Raw genomic sequence first — 18,371 nt, forward strand, 5'->3', positions numbered from 1 at the left:
AGTCAAACTCACGTCTCTTCGTTCACACGGGTAGTGTTCCACGACAGCATGTCTCACGCTAGCGTGTCACGCCCCGTGGGAACCCGGCTAAGAGCGACGCGACACGATCAACGGGCATACTGGAACCCTGCCCAACACATCTGCAAAGCTTTACCGGATTTTCCCAGTGGTTTCCATTTCGCGAGCGTTCGGTACTTACTTTCTCGACAATCCTCGTATATTAATTTAATTTTTTTGATCACTTGTTTACATTGTCCGTCTTAGATACTAACGGAAAAAATCGCAACACCAAAAACTAATAAATGTAGAGCAATGAAATCTCGTGAATGTATTTGTCTAGATGGCGTATTTAAGTGATTAAAATAGCAAGATCACAAGTTAAAGAAAGCGTGAGGTAAGCCTTTGCAAATGTGCAATGTTGATATGCTAATAATAACCGGTGTAACCGCCAGAAAGTTGAATACATGTACGCTAAGGCGCATCTGTTGCGTTTTACAGGTGCGGTGTGTCAGTTTGTGAGATGTAGTTCCATGCCTGTTGCAGTTGGTCGGGCAGTGCAGGGACGGTTCATGCAGAATGACACTGGAGTTGACATCCGATGATGCCTCATATGTGCTCGACTGGGCACAGACCTGGTGACTTAAGGGCCGGGGCAACATGTCGACGCATTGTAGAGCATGTTGGGTTACAACAGCGGTAGGTGGGTGAGCGTTATCCTGTTGGAAAACACCCTCTGGGATGCTGTTCATGAACGGCACCACTACAGGTCGAAGACAGACGTACAAATTTGCAGTCAGGGTTCGTGAGACAACCACAAGAGTGCTCCTGCTGTCATACAAAATCACACTCCAGAGCATAACTCCAGGTGTAGCTCCAGTGTAGCACGCAGACAGGCCATCAATTGGTCTCCTTCTAACCACCACACGGCCTTCACTGGCACTAAGACAGGACCAGTCTTCATTAGGAAGCTCCACCCTGCCCCCCAATGAGCTCGCTTTTGGCAGCACTAAAGTCGCAAACGGAGAGGTTTGGGGTCAGTGGGATGCACGCTACAGGGAGTCTGGCTCGGAGGTGTCCTTGAAGTATTTGATCTGTAATCGTGTCATTCTTCTTGCGACCGTACATTTTCGGGACCACCACTGAAAGCAATCATGTACAGTGGCTATATTCCTGCCAAGTCTTTCTGTAGTATCGCGGAAGGAAAATCAAGGTTCCCGCAGCCCTATTACTCTACCTCGTTCAAAGTCGGTGAGATGTTGATAATGGTATCTTTGTTACCTTAAAGGCATTCCTGACTAACAACTCACTACGTCCAATCGTAAAGGTAGATAACGCTCACGACCCTTACAGCGTGTGTTTAAAGCAAACCTGGTCTGCATTCTCTTAGTGGCGCTAATAAAACCATTCACATGCGGCCGGCATGAAATTGAATAGACATCATATTTCAAGTGTAGAACCACGTTCACTACCTTTCGTTTATGTCGCGCAACTCGTTCTTGGTGTTGCGATTTTGTCCCGTCAGTATACTTCAATGCTAACGCATTACACTTTACAAAGCTGCCATACTTATTTTTTGAAATGAGAATATAACATGAGAGCACGAGAAGGTTTCAGAAGCTACACCACGAAGGTGACGTGCTACAGACGCGAAATTTATCCGACAGGAAGAAGATACTGCGATATGGAAATGATTAGCTTTTCAGAGCATTCACACAAGGTTTGCGCCTATATGGTGCTGACATGAGGAAAAATTTGGAGTAGGTATTAAAATCCATGGAGAAGAAATAAAAACTTTGAGGTTCGCCGATGACATTGTAATTCTGTCAGAGACAGCAAAGGACTTAGAAGAGCAGTTGAACGGAATGGATAGTGTCTTGAAAGGAGGATATAAGATGATCATCAACAAAAGCAAAACGAGGATAATGGAATGTAGTCGAATTCTGTCGGATGAAGCAGAAGGAATTAGACTAGGAAATGAGACACTTAGAGCAATGAAGGAGTTTTGCTATCAGGGGAAACAAAATAACTGATGATGGTCGAAGTAGAGAGGATATAAAATGCAGACTGACAACGGCAAGGAAAGGCTTTCTAAAGAAAAATTTGTTAACATCGTGTATAGATTTAAGTGTCAGGAAGTCGTTTCTGAAAGTATTTGTATGGAGAGTAGCCATCTATGGAAGTGAAACATGGATGATAACTAGTTTGGACTAGAAGAGAATAGAAGCTTTCGAAATTTGGTGCTACAGAAGAATGCTGAAGATTAGATGAGTAGATCATATAACTAATGAGGAGGTACTGAATAAGATTGGGGAGAAGAGAAGTTTGTGGCACAACTTCACTAGAAGAAGGGATCGGTTGGTAGAACATGTTCTGAGGCATCAACGGATCACCAATTTAGTATTGGAGGGCAGCGTGGAGCGTAAAAAATCGTAGAGGGAGACCAAGAGATGAATACACTAAACAAATTCAGAAGGATGGAGGTTGCAGTAGGTACTGTGAGATGAATAAGCTTGGAAAGGATAGAGTAGCATGGAGAGTTGCATCAAACCAGTCTCAGGACTGAAGACTACAACATCAAAATCGTAAACGAGAGACAATCTGATACTCTCACTTCCAGCTCTCTACCGCGTCTGTCAATTATCAGATATCATTATTTTATAGCAGAATCTACAGAGACGAAGTTTGGAGAATCTCCTCAGAATGAAATTTAAATCTCATGAAAGAATCGAGAATGCTCTTCTTCTAACCGGAATAATTGACTCATTACCTAAATCATTATCACCTATGTATGTGATTCACAGACATCGTATTAATAAAGTGTCTCCTGCTCAGAAACTCACACCAACTCATTACATTTCCACATACTGAACTGCAGGAACATATTTGTCGCGAACCTGGTGCACACCACAAGTTTTCACTGCTAGATGGCACAGCAGTCGCATGGGAAAATAACAAATCCAATATTGTGCATGTCGGAAAATTTAAAAACAGGAGGGAAATTCGTCCGAAATTAAAAAAAAAACAGATGGTGCAAATGGGAAATTGAAAAATGTATGATGGCGAAAAAATAAAAACAAATTAAAAAAGATCGACGCTGTTGGAAACTGCAAGTTTTCCCCTGACGACGATGAGGGTAGACATCGAAAGCTCGGGATTTTATTCAAATTTGACGCGGCAAATAAACCGAGAACTTTTTATGCAACAGCAAAGCTGCCTGTGAATTACATAAGCACGCGCTCACACGCACATACAAAAATACATACAGGTCAAAGATTTTTTATGGTAGTGAAAGATATTTATGTAAGTTATTTTCCTCTAAATTTCAGAAGCACACACAAACATCCAGGCAATGCATAAAATAATAACTCCCTCTTCTCTTCTCCAATCAGTGCATAGCATTTTAGATACCATTAAAATGAAAAAGTCAGTTCTATCCCCTTCTGAGCTGCTTTCAGCTGCGCCGGATTAGCCGAGCGGTCTTAGGCGCTGCAGTCATGGACTGTGCGGCTGATACTGACGAAGGTTCTAGTCCTCCCTCGGGCATGGGTGTGTGTGTGTGTGTGTGTGTGTGTGTGTGTGTGTGTGTGTGTGTGCGTGTGTGTGAGTTTGTCCTTAGGATAATTTAGGTTAAGTAGTGTGTAAGCTTAGGGACTGATGACCTTAGCAGTTAAGTCCCATAAGATTTCACACACATTTTTTTGAGCTGCTCTCAAAACTATCCGAACGACTTGAATTATTTAAGAAGAAGTATATCACACACTTAGAAAAGCGCATTGCACAGAATGACGAAAATGTTAACTACATTTTCATTACTGACTTAAAAAACCGTTCATGAACTGGCTCACCTATCGCATCAATGAATTTCATTGGAAATTATATACAATTCGTTATGGAATATTAGCATAAGTATAGAAAACACTCTCCATTAATAGATAAAAGCAAATGTTGCCTATCCAAAGTAATTAACAGCAGCTTATTGGTTTAATTTTGGATAGCAGTGTATCTACAGGTACCAAGAGGGAACTCATAACAATGGAGATACTATCGAAGATAGTGCTGCCAAAGCAGAATTACTAAACACAGCGTTCCGAAATGCCTTCACAAAAGAAGACGAAGTAAATATTCCAGAATTAGAATCGAGAACAGCTGCCAACATGAGTAACGTAGAAGTAAATATCCTCGGAGTAGTGAAGTAATTTAAATCACTTAATAAAAGCAAGCGGAGTAGTGAAGCAACTTAAATCACTTAATAAAAGCAAGTCTTCTGGTTCAGACTGTATACCAATTAGGTTCCTTTCGGAGTATGCTGGTGCATTAGCTCCATAGGTAACAATCATATACAACCGTTCACTCGACGAAAGATCCGTACCCAAAGACTGGAAAGTTGCACAGGTCACACCAATATTCAAGAAAGGTAGTAGGAGTAATCCACTAAATTACAGGCTCGTATCAATAACGCCGATATGCAGCAGGATTCTGGAACATATATTGTGTTCGAACATTGTGAATTACCTCGAAGAAAAAGGTCTACTGACACACAGTCAACATGGATTTAGAAAACATAGTTCCTGTGAAACACAACTAGCTATTTATTCACATGATGTGTTGAGTGCTATCGACGAGGGTTTTCAGATCGATTCCGTATTTCAGGACTTTTGACACTTGTAGTGAAACTGCGTGCTTATGTTACATCGTCTCAGTTATGTAACTGGATTTGTGATTTCCTGTCAGAAAGGTCACAGTTCATACTAATTGACGCAAAGTCATGGAGTAAAACGTGATTTCTGGCGTTCCGTAAGGTGTTATAGGCCCTTTGCTGTTCCTTATCTACATAAACGATTTCTGAGACAATCTGAGCAACTGTCTTAGGTTGTTTGCAGATGACGCTGTCGTTTATCGACTAATAAAGTCATCAGAAGATCAAAACAAATTGCAAAACGATTTAGAAAAGATATTTGAATGGTGCGAAAATTGGAACTTGACGATAAATAACGAAAAGTGTGAGGTCATCCACATCAGTGCCAAAAGGAATCCGTTAAAGTTCGGTTACACGATAAATCAATCAAATATAAAGGCCGTTAATTTTAACTAAATACCTAGGTATTACAATTACGAGGCCGGGCGGGGTGGCCATGCGGTTAAAGGCGCTACAGTCTGGAACCGCGCGACTGCTACGGTCGCAGGTTCGAATCCTGCCTCGGGCATGGATGTGTGTGATGTCCTTAGGTTAGTTAGGTTTAAGTAGTTCTAAGTTCTAGGGGACTGATGACCTTAGAAGTTAAGTCCCATAGTGCTCAGAGCCATTTCAACCATTTTTTTATTACAATTACGAACAACTTGAATTGGAAGGAACACATAGAAAATGTTGTGGTAAGGCTACCAAAAGACTGCGTTTTACCGGCAGGACACTTAGAAAATGTAACAGATCTACGAAGGAGACTGCCTATACTACGCTTGTCCGTCCTCTTTTAGAATACTGGTGCGCGGTGTGGGATCCTTACCAGATAGGACTGACAGAGTACATCAAAAAAGTTCAAAGAAGGGCAGCACGTTTTGTATTATCGCGAAATATGGGAGAGAGTGTCACTGAAATGATACAGGATTTCGGCTGAACATCGTTAAAAGAAAGGCGTTTTTCGTTGCAACGGAATCTTCTCGCGAAATTCCAATCACCAACTTTCTCCTCCGAATGCGAAAATATTTTGTTGACACCGACCTATTATGGGAGAAACGATCACCTCGATAAAATAAGGGTAATATATAGGTTTTCGTTCTTTCCGTGGGCTATACGAGATTGGAATAATAGAGAATTGTGAAGGTGGTTCGATGAACCCGCTGCCAGGCACTTAAATGTGATTTGCAGAGTATCCATGTAGATGTAGATCTAGAGTAAGATTGGAAGACCAAAAACGAAGTCATCGGATTAAAAAGGATGTAAGACATGAATGCCGTTTTTGTCTATTGCTGTTGAATCTCTACACCGAAGAAGCCATGTCGGAAGCAAAAGAAACATTCAGGGGTGCACGTTGAAGGAATATCAATTATAACATTTGCTGATGACATTTCTATCCTCAGTGAAAGTGAAGTATTACTGGGTGTGTTGAACAGAATGACCAGTTTAATGAGTACAGAATATGGTCTGAGAGTAAACCAAAGATGATAATTAGCAGAAATTAGATTAATGAGAAACGTGACATGAGAATTGGTGATCACTAATTAACAAAAAGTGAGTGAGGAAGAGTTACAGCACATACTGAATACAATAAATAATCCACAGAGCACAGAATGTGGACTGAGAGTAAACCGACGAAAGACTAAAGTAATGAACTCGTTGAGTATGGTTGATGGTGTATTCGGAACACGCCTGGGATGTTTTAACTTGTATGGGCATCACTGAGGAGACATGGTGAAGCATGCCTTCAGATGGACTGTGTCCATATGGATACTTGTGTTGTGAAATCTGGATCTTGCTGGACTCTTTTATAAGAAGTTTATGTACTCAGTCGCAATACATCAGGAAAACCACTGGCCTCTGGACCTATGTTTACCAGTATTACTTGCTTATTTTATTGTATTCTTCTTGCCTTTTTCGTTTGGACAATAATAACCAAACACCCAGTATGAAGGAGACCGCGTACAGTGTGCTTGTACCACGCACTTGCGAGTACAGTTCCACTGTTTGTGATTGCTGTCTTGTCCCATTTCCTGTCTCAGTAATGCTTACTTCACTGAGGCAATAACATTAAAATGTATATGGCAGAGGGACTACAGTTTTCGACTGTGTAACAAGGGAAGGCTATAATATTTTGTGCTGAGTCAGCGGTGGGTATTCTGATCACATTGCTATGCTAAACTCATTCCAAGATGTGTAGTGAACTGCTTTTTGCGATGTTGTCATTGTTTACTTTGCTCATTGTCGGTGTACTTCAGGCTGCACGTTAGATCCGTAATACTGATTTAGAAGAATTCAAGGTTGCCAATAAGCGAGCTTTGTGTATTGTAGTAAGCTGTATACATAATTAAGACTTGGGGATATTTCACTTTGATATCCATTGTGTTTGTTAAGTGTGGTAGAAATGTCGAACTTTCGATTTTAGAGACGAGTTTTATACATGAGATTAAAACTGATAATTCTTGGTGCATTTTAAGCTATAAGTTAGATCTGTAGTAGTGCCACGTGCCTGTTTTTGCGATCAGTTCTCATGTGTTTAGATAACAGGTTGGTTGGTTGATTCAGAGGAGCGGACCAAACAGCGAGGTCATCGGTCCCACTAGATTTGGGAAGGATTTGAATCCCATAGACCATGCCTGAGATGCACTAGGGAGACGGTTACATCACGTCAACATCCACTAACCATTCTTCAAGACTTGTGAGCAACCCTGCTGGAAGAATGGGCGTTATTGTCTCAACATGAGATTGATGACATCATTCACAGCATGTCCCGGCTTTGTCAGGCTTATATTAGTGCCACGGGTGGTCACGTCCCATACTGAACACATTGACCTGTTGTCAGAACGTCAGAATCCGTTAAGTTGGAAAAAGGAAGAACATTTTTCTACCGCTATCCATGTTGCAGTTGACTTCGTTCTGTATGATTTACATTGTTTCTACTTAACTATCATCTGGTTACACTGGTTTGTGGCAAAATAAACCCTACCTTGCAAAATTACCGTTTTATGGTTTAATTTTGGACGACAGTTTATTTTACCAGGTGGTTATCGTAAAACTTTCGCTACTTGAAAGGGCTCCGATGAAAAACGATAGATCGTAGGACAATGATAGTTTATGAAAACATTTCTAAGGACGCACGGAAGAGAAATAACGAATGAACCATTGAATGAAGAACATGAGAGGTTAATATTTGTTAGTGCTCTAACGTCGATCAGCTACAAAATTTTGGAACACGTATTATAATCGAGTATAATGACTTTTCTGGAGACCAGAAATCTACTCTGTAGGTGTCAGCATGCGTTTCGGAAGAGATTGTCGTGTGAAACCCAGCTCGCGCTATTCGTCCACGAGATTCAGAGGGCTATAGACACGGGTTCCCGGGTAGATGCCGTGTTCCTTGACTTCCGCAAGGCGTTCGATACAGTTCCCCACCGTCGTTTTATGAACAAAGTAAGAGCATATGGACTATCAGACCAATTGTGTGATTGGATTGAAGAGTTCCTAGATAACAGAACGCAGCATGTCATTCTCAACGGAGAGAAGTCTTCCGAGGTAAGAGTGATTTCAGGTGTGCCGCAGGGGAGTGTCGTAGGACCGTTGCTATTCACAATATACATAAATGTCCTTGTGGATACCATCAGAAGTTCACTGAGGCTTTTTGCGGATGATGCTGTAGTATATCGAGAGGTTGCAACAATGGAAAATTGTACTGAAATGCATGAGCATCTGCAATGATTTGACACACGATGAAGGGAATGGCAATTGAATCTCAATGTAGACAAGTGTAACGTGTTGCGAATACATAGAAAGAAAGATCCTTTATGATTTAGCTACAATATAGCAGGTCAGCAACTGGAAGCAGTTAATTCCATAAATTATCTGGGAGAAGGCATTAGGAGTGATTTAAAATGGAATGAAAATGGTTCAAATGGCTCTGTGGTCATCAGTCCCCTAGAACTTAGAACTACTTAAACCGAACTAACCTAAGGACATCACACATATCCATGCCCGAGGCAGGATTCGAACCTGCGATCGTAGCTGTCACGCGGTTCCACACTGAAGCGCCTAGAACCGCACGGCCACACCGGCCGGCTAAAATGTAATTACCATACAGAATTAATCGTTGGTAAAGCAGATGCCAGACTGAGATTCATTGGAAGAATCCTAAGGAAATGCAGTCCGAAAACAAAGGAAGTAGGTTACAGTACACTTGTTCGCCCATTGCTTGAATACTGCTCACCGGTGTGGGATCCGTACGAGATAGAATTGATAGAAGAGATAGGGAAGATCCAACGGAGAGCAGCGCGCTTCGTTACAGGATCATTTAGCAATCGCGCAAGCGTTACGGAGATGTTAGATAAACTCCAGTGTAATACTCTGCAGGAGAGACGCTCAGTAGCTACGAGCTTTTGTTGAAGTTTGGAGAACATACCTTTACCGAGGAGTCAAGCAGTATATTGCTCCCTCCTACGTATATCTCGCGAAGAGACCATGAGGATAAAATCAGAGAGATCAGAACCCACACAGAAGCATAGCGACAATCCTTCTTTCTACGAACAATACGAGACTGGAATAGAAGGGAGAACCGATAGAGGTACTCAAAGTACCCTCCGCCACACACCGTCAGGTGGCTTGCGGAGTATGGATGTGGATGTTTAACGTTCCAAATGTAACGACCATCTGCAAAAACGACACCCCGGAAGTCCACTGTAACACCATTTCACAATTGTTCGAAGCACTTTTTGAACGGAGGACCATGGAATGTTCAGCTGTCGTGACACAGCTCTGGCAATGTTTGAAGGTCGCTCATTGCAACTTGCTTTTCTCAACCGTGGGAACAGTAAGTTATTCAACAATCTGTGGCGTAACTGCATGTCGCCTCTCCCGGGTCAGCTCCACAATCGCCAGTTAATTCGAATTTCCGACTCGCGTTCTTCGACCTCTGCGTTTTCCTTTAATGCGTCGAACTCGTGAAGAACATCAGCACTAGTGCTGTTGTTTTGATAAAACGGCTTTACGAGAAGAGCCCTGCTCAACCTGTCCAGACAAGAGTTTACTGTCTACAACTGCAATGCTCGCTGATGCCTTTGTTGCCGGCCGCTCTGACCGAACGATTCTAGGCACTTCAGTCCGGAACCGCGCTCCTGCCACGGTCGCAGGTTCGAATCCTGCCTCGGGCATGGATGTGTGTGACGTCCTTAGGTTAGTCAGGTTTAAGTAGTTCTAAGTCTCTGGGACTGGTGACCTCAGATGTAAAGCCCCATAGTGATTAGAGACATTTGAACCATTTTTGAGTTTTGTGATGTCCTTAGGTTAGTTAGGTTTAAGTAGTTCTAAGTCTCGGGGACTGATGACCTCAGATGTTAAGTCCCATAGTGATTAGAGACATGTGAACCATTTTTGATGCTGTTGTTTCAGACCTATGTCGCCGTGCCAGTACCGGCACCTAACGGCGCGTGATAACACTAACACTACGAACAACGCAAATGCCGCAGCGCACAGGATGAATATCATTCCTATAATGTTGGTCATTCATTATGTAAATTGTTTTCAATACATACTGGCTCAAGTAGCAAAAGTTTAGTGGTAACCTCACTGTATGTTCCCCTTCCTTCCCTATAGCTTACCCTTATCTTTCTGAAAATGTCGAACATCTTGCACCATTTTAGACTGTCGAACTCTTTTACTAGCTGGACAATCCTATATACCTGCATTGATGTTTCTTAAGTCTTGCTTCCAGTATTAAGCGCAACATCAGAACGGCCTCTCTGGTGCCTTTGCCTTTCCTAAAGCTAAACAGATCGCTACCTAAGAGATCCTCAGTTTTCTTCTCCTTTCTTCTGTGTATTATTACTGTCAGAAATGTGGATCCGATGTCAGGCTGATTGTCCCATGGTTCTCGCAATGGTATGCTCCTGCTGTCTTCGGCACTGTGTGAATAGTTCAAAATGGCTCTCAGCTCTATGTGACAACATCTGAGGTCATCAGTCCCCTAGACTTAGAACTACTTAAATCTAACTAATCTAAGGACGTCACACACATCCATGCCCGAGGCAGGATTCGAACGTGCGACAGTAGCAGCAGCGCGGTTCCGGACTGAAGCGCCTAAGACCGCTCGGTCACAGCGGCCGGCTGTGTGAACAGTATTTTTCCGAAAGTCTGATGGTATGTCTCCAGTCTCATAGATTCTAGACGCCAACTTGAATTGTCTGTTCGTACATCCATATTTAAACTGGATGAAGGCGGGACACAGCTGGTATGATTTTTATTAAAAATGGTGCTCTACACCAGTACGTGTTGGTCTCACCGCGGACTTCTAGTCTGTGCCACACACAACTCATTTCATCAAAGTATACGGGCCTGAAGATGGCGTTGACGCAACGTCGAAACTAGTAGCGAAGTAAATATAAAATGTTTTTTATTCCAGTCTTTGATCACAATTTGAATTCTTTAGACGAAGACCGGTTTCAGTCCGTAAAGACCATCCTCAGATCTTTTTTACACCATGTCCTAAACTGACAAGGCCATAGTGGCCATAAGGACTTATCACTTTAAGACATGGTGTAAAAAAGATCTGAGGATGGTCATTACGGACTGAAACCGTTCATCGTCTAAAGAATTGATAATGTGATCAAAGACTGGAATAAAAAAGATTTGACAGTATACAGTTCGTATACGCGATCATGTCGCAGTTGGTGTAAATATAAAATCTTAAGTACAGATGAAGGAATTTCATTTTTAATAAAAAAACTTGAATTGTTCAAATGGCTCTGAGCACTATGGGACTGAACTGCTGAGGTCATCAGTCCCCCAGAACTTAGAACTAGTTAAACCTAACTAACCTAAGGACATCACAAACATCCATGCCCGAGGCAGGATTCGAACCTGCGACCGTAGCGGTCTTGCGGTTCCAGATTGCAGCGCCTTTAACCGCACGGCCACTTTGTCCGGCCACTTGAATTGTTGTCTGGCTGCTATCTCTCCCAGTGTTTTTAGAAATTCTGAAGGAATGTTTTCTATGCCTTCTGCCTTATTTCATCACAAGTCTTTCAGAGCCGTGCCAGACTGCAGTATTGGATTCCCAAGGTCTTCCAAATCGACTTCCGTTTCTTCTTTTGTCAGTTCGTCCCCCTCGTGGAGACCTTCAGTGCATTCTTTCCACGTCTCCGCTCATTTAACAGAGGAATTCCTCCAGCTCTCTTAATGCTGACATCTGTGGCGTTGCCTTCCGTCTCGCAATGAGATTTTCAATTGAAAGCTTCTCAAAGGAGTGACGTTAGACAGCAGTTTATAAACTAAAATGATTTTATTTAACTGTCGCGACTTGGGGGCAATCCACACCGATGACGGAAAATACTGTCTTTTAAGAGCTTCGTACGGTGCATCTCACAGGAATTTTTGTAACTGTGACTGAATGTTTTACCTTTGTTGGCCCACCAGCTTATTATTTTTTGTATAATCAGGGCCACATCAGGAGAATTAGTAGGCTCGTACGGGTCATTGTTCGAAGGCGGGAACTAATAAAAACCCACAAAACTCTTACATGAAATGTTACGTACGACGAGGAAAAAGGACCTAGGACGATGCAAACTTCCGACAGAGAAGCATATAAGAAAACAACACAAATGGTGTTCGGTCCTTCCCCCTCTAATAACGCGTCTCCAGTCTCTCCTATATTACCACTGAAAAACATTCAGAATACAAGTTTGTTTGCATGGCCATCCTCCGCATCAAGCACAGAAATACCTGTTTTGCAAATAAAACCGCCTTTTCTTGCTGCAACTTATTTAATTTTTCCCATACGCGTTTCGCCTTTTTCTTACTCTAAGGCATCATTAGTGGAATGTGTTGCTGTGATCTGCGTTTTCTCTCATCTGGTCTGGAGGTCGCCCATCACTTTATTACCGACAGATAAGCCAAATTTGTATTCTGAACTTTTTGACACTGTTCACCATGTTTCTCCTTCTTTTTTGTGGTGCACTGTTATTCTTTTGCCACTCGATATAACTAAGCACAGTGTCCGAACAAATCGTTATATTGAGTGGCACAAGAATAGTAGTGCACCACAAAAAAGAAGGAGAGACATGGCGAACAGTGTGAAAAAGTTCGGAACACAAAATTGTGCTCTTCTGTCGGTAATAAAGTGGTAGTGCGACTTCTAGACCAGATGAGAGGAAACGCTGATCACAGCAAACCATCACACTGATGATTCCTTAAAGGAAGAAAAAGGTAAAGGCGTCTAGTGTATGGGGAAAACAAGCTGCGGCAAGAAAAGGCGGTTTTAGTTGCAAAACAAGTAATTCGGAATACAACTAATGTGTGTAGTAAGAATACAGGATGGTAGTTCCGTATAAATAATTAACTCCCCTAATTACAGTGAAATCAATAATTATTAAGCCAGCACATTACAGATGAATCGAATTTATAAAGGGTGGTCCATTGACAGTGACCGGGCCAAATATCGCAAGAAATAAGCATCAAACGAAAAAGCTACAAAGAACGAAACTCGTCTAGCTTGAAGGGTGAAACCAGATGGCGCTATGGTTGGCCGGCTAGATGACGCTGTCATAGGTCAAACGGATATCAACTGCGTTTTTTTTAATATGAACTCCCATTTTTATTACATATTCGTGTAGTACGTAAAGAAATATGAATGTTTTAGTTGGAACACTTTTTCCGCTTTGTCATAGATGGCGCTGTAATAGTCACAAACGTATATGTACGTGGTATCACGTAACATTCTGCCACTGCGGACGGTATTTGCTTCGTGATACATTACCCGTGTTAAAATTGACAGTTTGCCAATTGCGGAAAAGGTCGATATCGTGTTGCTGTATGGCTATTGTGATCAGAATGCCCAACGGGCGGGTGCTATGTATGCTGCTCGGTATCCTGAACGACATCATCCAAGTGCCCGGACCGTTCGCCGGATAGTTACGTTATTTAAGGAAACAGGAAGTGTTCAGCCACATGTGAAACGTCAACCACGACTTGCAACAAATGATGATGCCAAGTAGGTGTTTCAGCTGTTGTCGCGGCTAATCTGCGTTTCAGCACGAGACAAATTTCGCGAGAATCCGTACCATATTTCTATGCACCAGGCGACGACTTTGAACGTCATGTACAGTTCTGCCACTCGGCACAAGAGAAATTACGGGACGATGACAGATTTTCTGCACACGTTCTATTTAGCGACGAAGCGTCATTCACCAACAGAGGTAACGTAAACCGGCATAATATGCACTATTGGGCAACGGAAAATCCACGATGGCTGCGACAAGTGGAACATCAGCGACCTTGGCAGCTTAATGTATGGTGCGGCATTATGGGAGAAAGGATAATTGGCCCCCATTTCATCGATGGCTGTCTAAATGGTGCAATGTATGCTGATCTGCTACGTAATGTTCTACCGATGTTACTACAAGATGTTTTACTGCATGACAGAATGGCGATGTACTTCCAACATGGTGGATTCCGGCACATAGCTCGCGTGCGGTTGAAGCGGTATTGAATAGCATATTTCATGACAGGTGCATTGGTCGTCGAAGCACCATACCATGGCCCGCACGTTCACCGGATCTGACGTCCCCGGATTTCTTTCTGTGGGGAGAGTTGAAGGATATTTGCTGTCGTGATCCACCGACAGCGCCTGACAACATGCGTCAGCGCATTGTCAATACATGTGCGAACATTACGGAAGGCGAGCTACTCGCTGTTGAGAAGAATGTCGTTACACGTATTTCCAAATGCATTGAGGTTGACGGACATCATTTTGAGCACTTATTGCATTCATGTGGTATTTACAGGTAACCACGCTGTAACAGTATGCGTCCTCAGAAATGATAAGTTCACAAAGGTACATTATTACATTGGAACAACCGAAATAAAATCTTCCAACGTACCTATGTTCTGTATTTTAATTTAAGAAACCTACCTGTTACCAACTGTTCGTTTAAAATTGTGAGCCATACGTTTGTGACTATTACAGCGCCATCTATCACAAAGCGAAAAAAGTGGTCCAACTAAAACATTAATATTTCTTTACTTACTACACGAATATGTTATAAAAATGGGGGTTCCTGTTTTAAAAAACGCAGTTGATATCCGTTTGACCTATGGCAGCACCATCTAGCGGGCCAGCCACAGCGCCGTCTGGTTCCCCCTTTCAAGCTAGAGAAATTTCGTTCTTTATAGTTTTTTCGTTTGACGGTTATTTCATGAGATATTTGGCCCGGTCATGACCAATGAACTACCCTGTATATTTTCAGTACCTGCTGACGAAGTAGAGAGAGAAAATGGTAGATGACAAGTGAAGAAGCCTCTATCATTTTTTTTTCTAAGCGGCATTAGTTACCGTTTTTCACAGTTCCGCAGGTTTCGCTAAGTATAAATGTTCATCATGATTATAAAAGTGTTTGGTGGTTCGCTGACAAACAGTATACACTGTCCAATATACCAGTCAAAATCCTGAATAAGCCTCTGTTACAACGCGAACTGCTGTGAGCAGAGGAGGGGCAATGAGGTTCTGGGAGATATCGACAGGGATGTGGAGCGATGCCGACTGCACCGCCGTGGTAAAGCTGGACTGGTTTTCTCAGTTGAGGATTCATGGCGTGAACAGTGAATCGTGGTGTTCCCATAGGTTATCGACTGGGTTTGAATCTGGGTAGTCTTGTGCCCAGGTAAACCATCCTGGTGCTCTTCGAACTACGAACGTACAGAGCGAGCTGTGTGCCATGTTGAATTGTTCTGCTGGTAGATGCCACTGTGCCGAGGGAAAACGTACTCCATGTAGGGGTGCATGTGGTCCCCAAGGATAGCTGCGTACTTGTTTTGATTCATTGTGCTTTCCAGAATGCAGAGATGACGCAGGGAATGCCACGAAGTCAGTTCACAGACCGTAACACGTGTAGCGCGTCTGCTTTCAGACGTTTCGCGCTGTACACGGCGACTGCCATTTGCCCGATGGAGCGTAAAAAGTTGACCACCTGTGTCTCTCAGTGGACGTTCAGTTGCGGTACTGTCGTACAAATTGCCGCCTTCGTCGCCGATGAGCAGCAGTCAGCGTGAGTGCACGAAGCGGGCGACTGCTGCGGTGGCCCAGACGCAGCAACGCTCGCTGAACAGTCGTTGAGAAGACACTGTTGGCAGTCCCTTGGTTCACCTGGGCGGTCAGCTGCTCGACAGTTGCACGTCTGTTCGCCGGTACACATCTCGCAAACGGTCGTTCGCTCCTGTCATTTACAGCCCTTGGTGAACCACAGTTGCCTCATCTCCAGTTTCGGATAGCGACATTCTGTTATGCATGTTATACATTAATCGCGACAGCACACGAAAAGTTAACAGACGAAGGTCAATGATCATACATTTTGGACGTGAGATAGCTCGCTTTGTTTCTGCATTACGATAAAGACCCTACTGTTGTCCTCGTTCCTCGTCGCCCCGACACGCATTCCGTACCCTACACTGTTTCTTTTACACTACTGGCCATACAAATTGCTACAAAAAGAAGAAATGCAGATGATAAACGGGTATTCATTGGACAAATATATTGTACTAGAACTGACATGTGATTACATTTTCACGCAGTTTGGGTGCATAGATTCTGAGAAATCAGTACCCAGAACAACCACCTCTGGCCGTAATAACGGCCTTGATACGCCTGGACATTGAGTCAAACAGAGCTTGAATGGCGTGTACAGGTACAGGTGAACATGTAGCTTCAACACGATACCACAGTTCATCAAGAGTGGTGACTGGCGTATTGTGACGAGCCAGTTGCTCGGCCACCATTGACCAGACGTTTTCAATTGGTGAGAGATCTGGAGAATGTTCTGGCCAGGGAAGCAGTCGAATATTTTCTGTATCTAGAAAGGCCCGTAAAGGACCTGCAACATGAGGTCGTGCATTATGCTGCTGAAATGTAGGGTTTCGCAGAGATCGAGTGAAGGGTAGAGCAACGGGTCCTAAAACATCTGAAATGTAACTTCCACAGTTCAAAGTGCCGTCAATGTGAACGAGAGGTGACCGAGACGTGTAAACAATGGCACCCCATACCATCGCGCCGGCTGATACGCCAGTACGGCGATGACGAATACACGCTTCCAATGTGCGTTCACCGCGATGTCGCCAAACACGGATGCGACCATCATGATGCTGTAAACAGAACCTGGATTCATCCGAAAAAATGACGTTTTGCCATTCGTGCACCCAAGTTCGTCGTTGAGTACACCATCGCAGGCGCTCCTGTCTGTGATGCAGCGTCAAGAGTAACCGCTGCAATGGTCTCCGAGCTGATAGTTCTTGCTGCTGCAAACGTCGTAGAACTGTTCGTGCTGATGGTTGTTGTCCTGCAAACGTCCCCATGTGTTGACTCACGGATCGAGACGTGGCTGCACGACCCGTTACAGCCATGCGGATAAGATGCCAGTCATCTCGACTGCTAGTGATACGAGGCCGTTGGGATCCAGCACGGCGTTCCGCATTACCCTCCTGAACCTATCGATTCCACATTCTGCTAACAGTCATTGGATCTCGACCAACGCGAGCAGCAATGTCGCGATACGATAAACAGCAATCGCGATAGGCTACAATTCGACCTTTATTAAAGTCTGAAACGTGATGGTACGCATTTCTCCTTACACGAGGCATCACAACAACGTTTCACTAGGCAACGCCGGTCAACTGCTGTTTGTGTATGATAAATCGGTTGGAAACTTTCCTCATGTGAGCACGTTGTAGGTGTCGCCACGGGTGCCAACCTTGTGTGAATGCTCTGAAAAGCTAATCATTTGCATATCACAGCATCTTCTTACTGTCGGTTAAATTTCGCGTCTGCAGCACTTCATCTCTGTGGTGTAACAATATTAATGGCCAGTATTGTATTTTCCGTCTGGCGTACCCTCTGCGATATCTTCACGGATCATTGGCGATAGGGCTACCAATTTTTCTCCACAAAAACAGTAACAAAAAGGGCTAGCTCACAATGAAATGACATAAATAAGGTGACAGCTAAATGCAGTTATAAATTACAGCATTCAAAGAATGTGGAATGATATGCAGTCTTTAGCAGTAGCGCACATTTAGCACCTCCACTGTGGCACATTTTCTTCTTCTGCAGCCTGAGGTTCCTCGTCATCATTTCCCAGACCCAAATTAATCATCCAGTGAATCCTTGATGTGTGTTCCTTCCAGGGTAAATTACGTGGGCAGAAGAGCAGACCCGAACAGCGACATCGCAAAATACTTCACTGCCTTGTTATTTTTGTCAGTTCCAGCCTTCTAAACGTATCCTTAGGGAGTTCTTCCTTTATAACAGACACCAGATGTTTTCTGTCACATTGTTGTATCCTGCTGTACTACTGATTTATTTTTCATGTGTGACTTGCAGGTGAGGTTAGGGTCGGGAAGGTGACCCAATCCATCCCCTGTCCACGAGGAATCCAGTTCCTAACGTGTACCCATTCTGTTGAAGACAGTTCGGAGCATGTTACCATATTTCGTATTGTGATTCTGATATAATATATGGTAATGTCACAATCTGAGGTGAGAAGAACCCCTAAAAACCTAAACATCAATGGGAAATGCTTGAATGGAGTGTCCTCTTTTAACTACTTGGGAGCCCTAATAACAAATGATAACAGTGTTGGAAAGGCTATAAGGGAAAGAATACAAGCAGGAAACAGAGCTTACTTTGCAA

This window comes from Schistocerca americana, chromosome 9 (assembly GCF_021461395.2).
Source record: "Schistocerca americana isolate TAMUIC-IGC-003095 chromosome 9, iqSchAmer2.1, whole genome shotgun sequence".
NCBI lineage: Eukaryota > Metazoa > Arthropoda > Insecta > Orthoptera > Acrididae > Schistocerca > Schistocerca americana.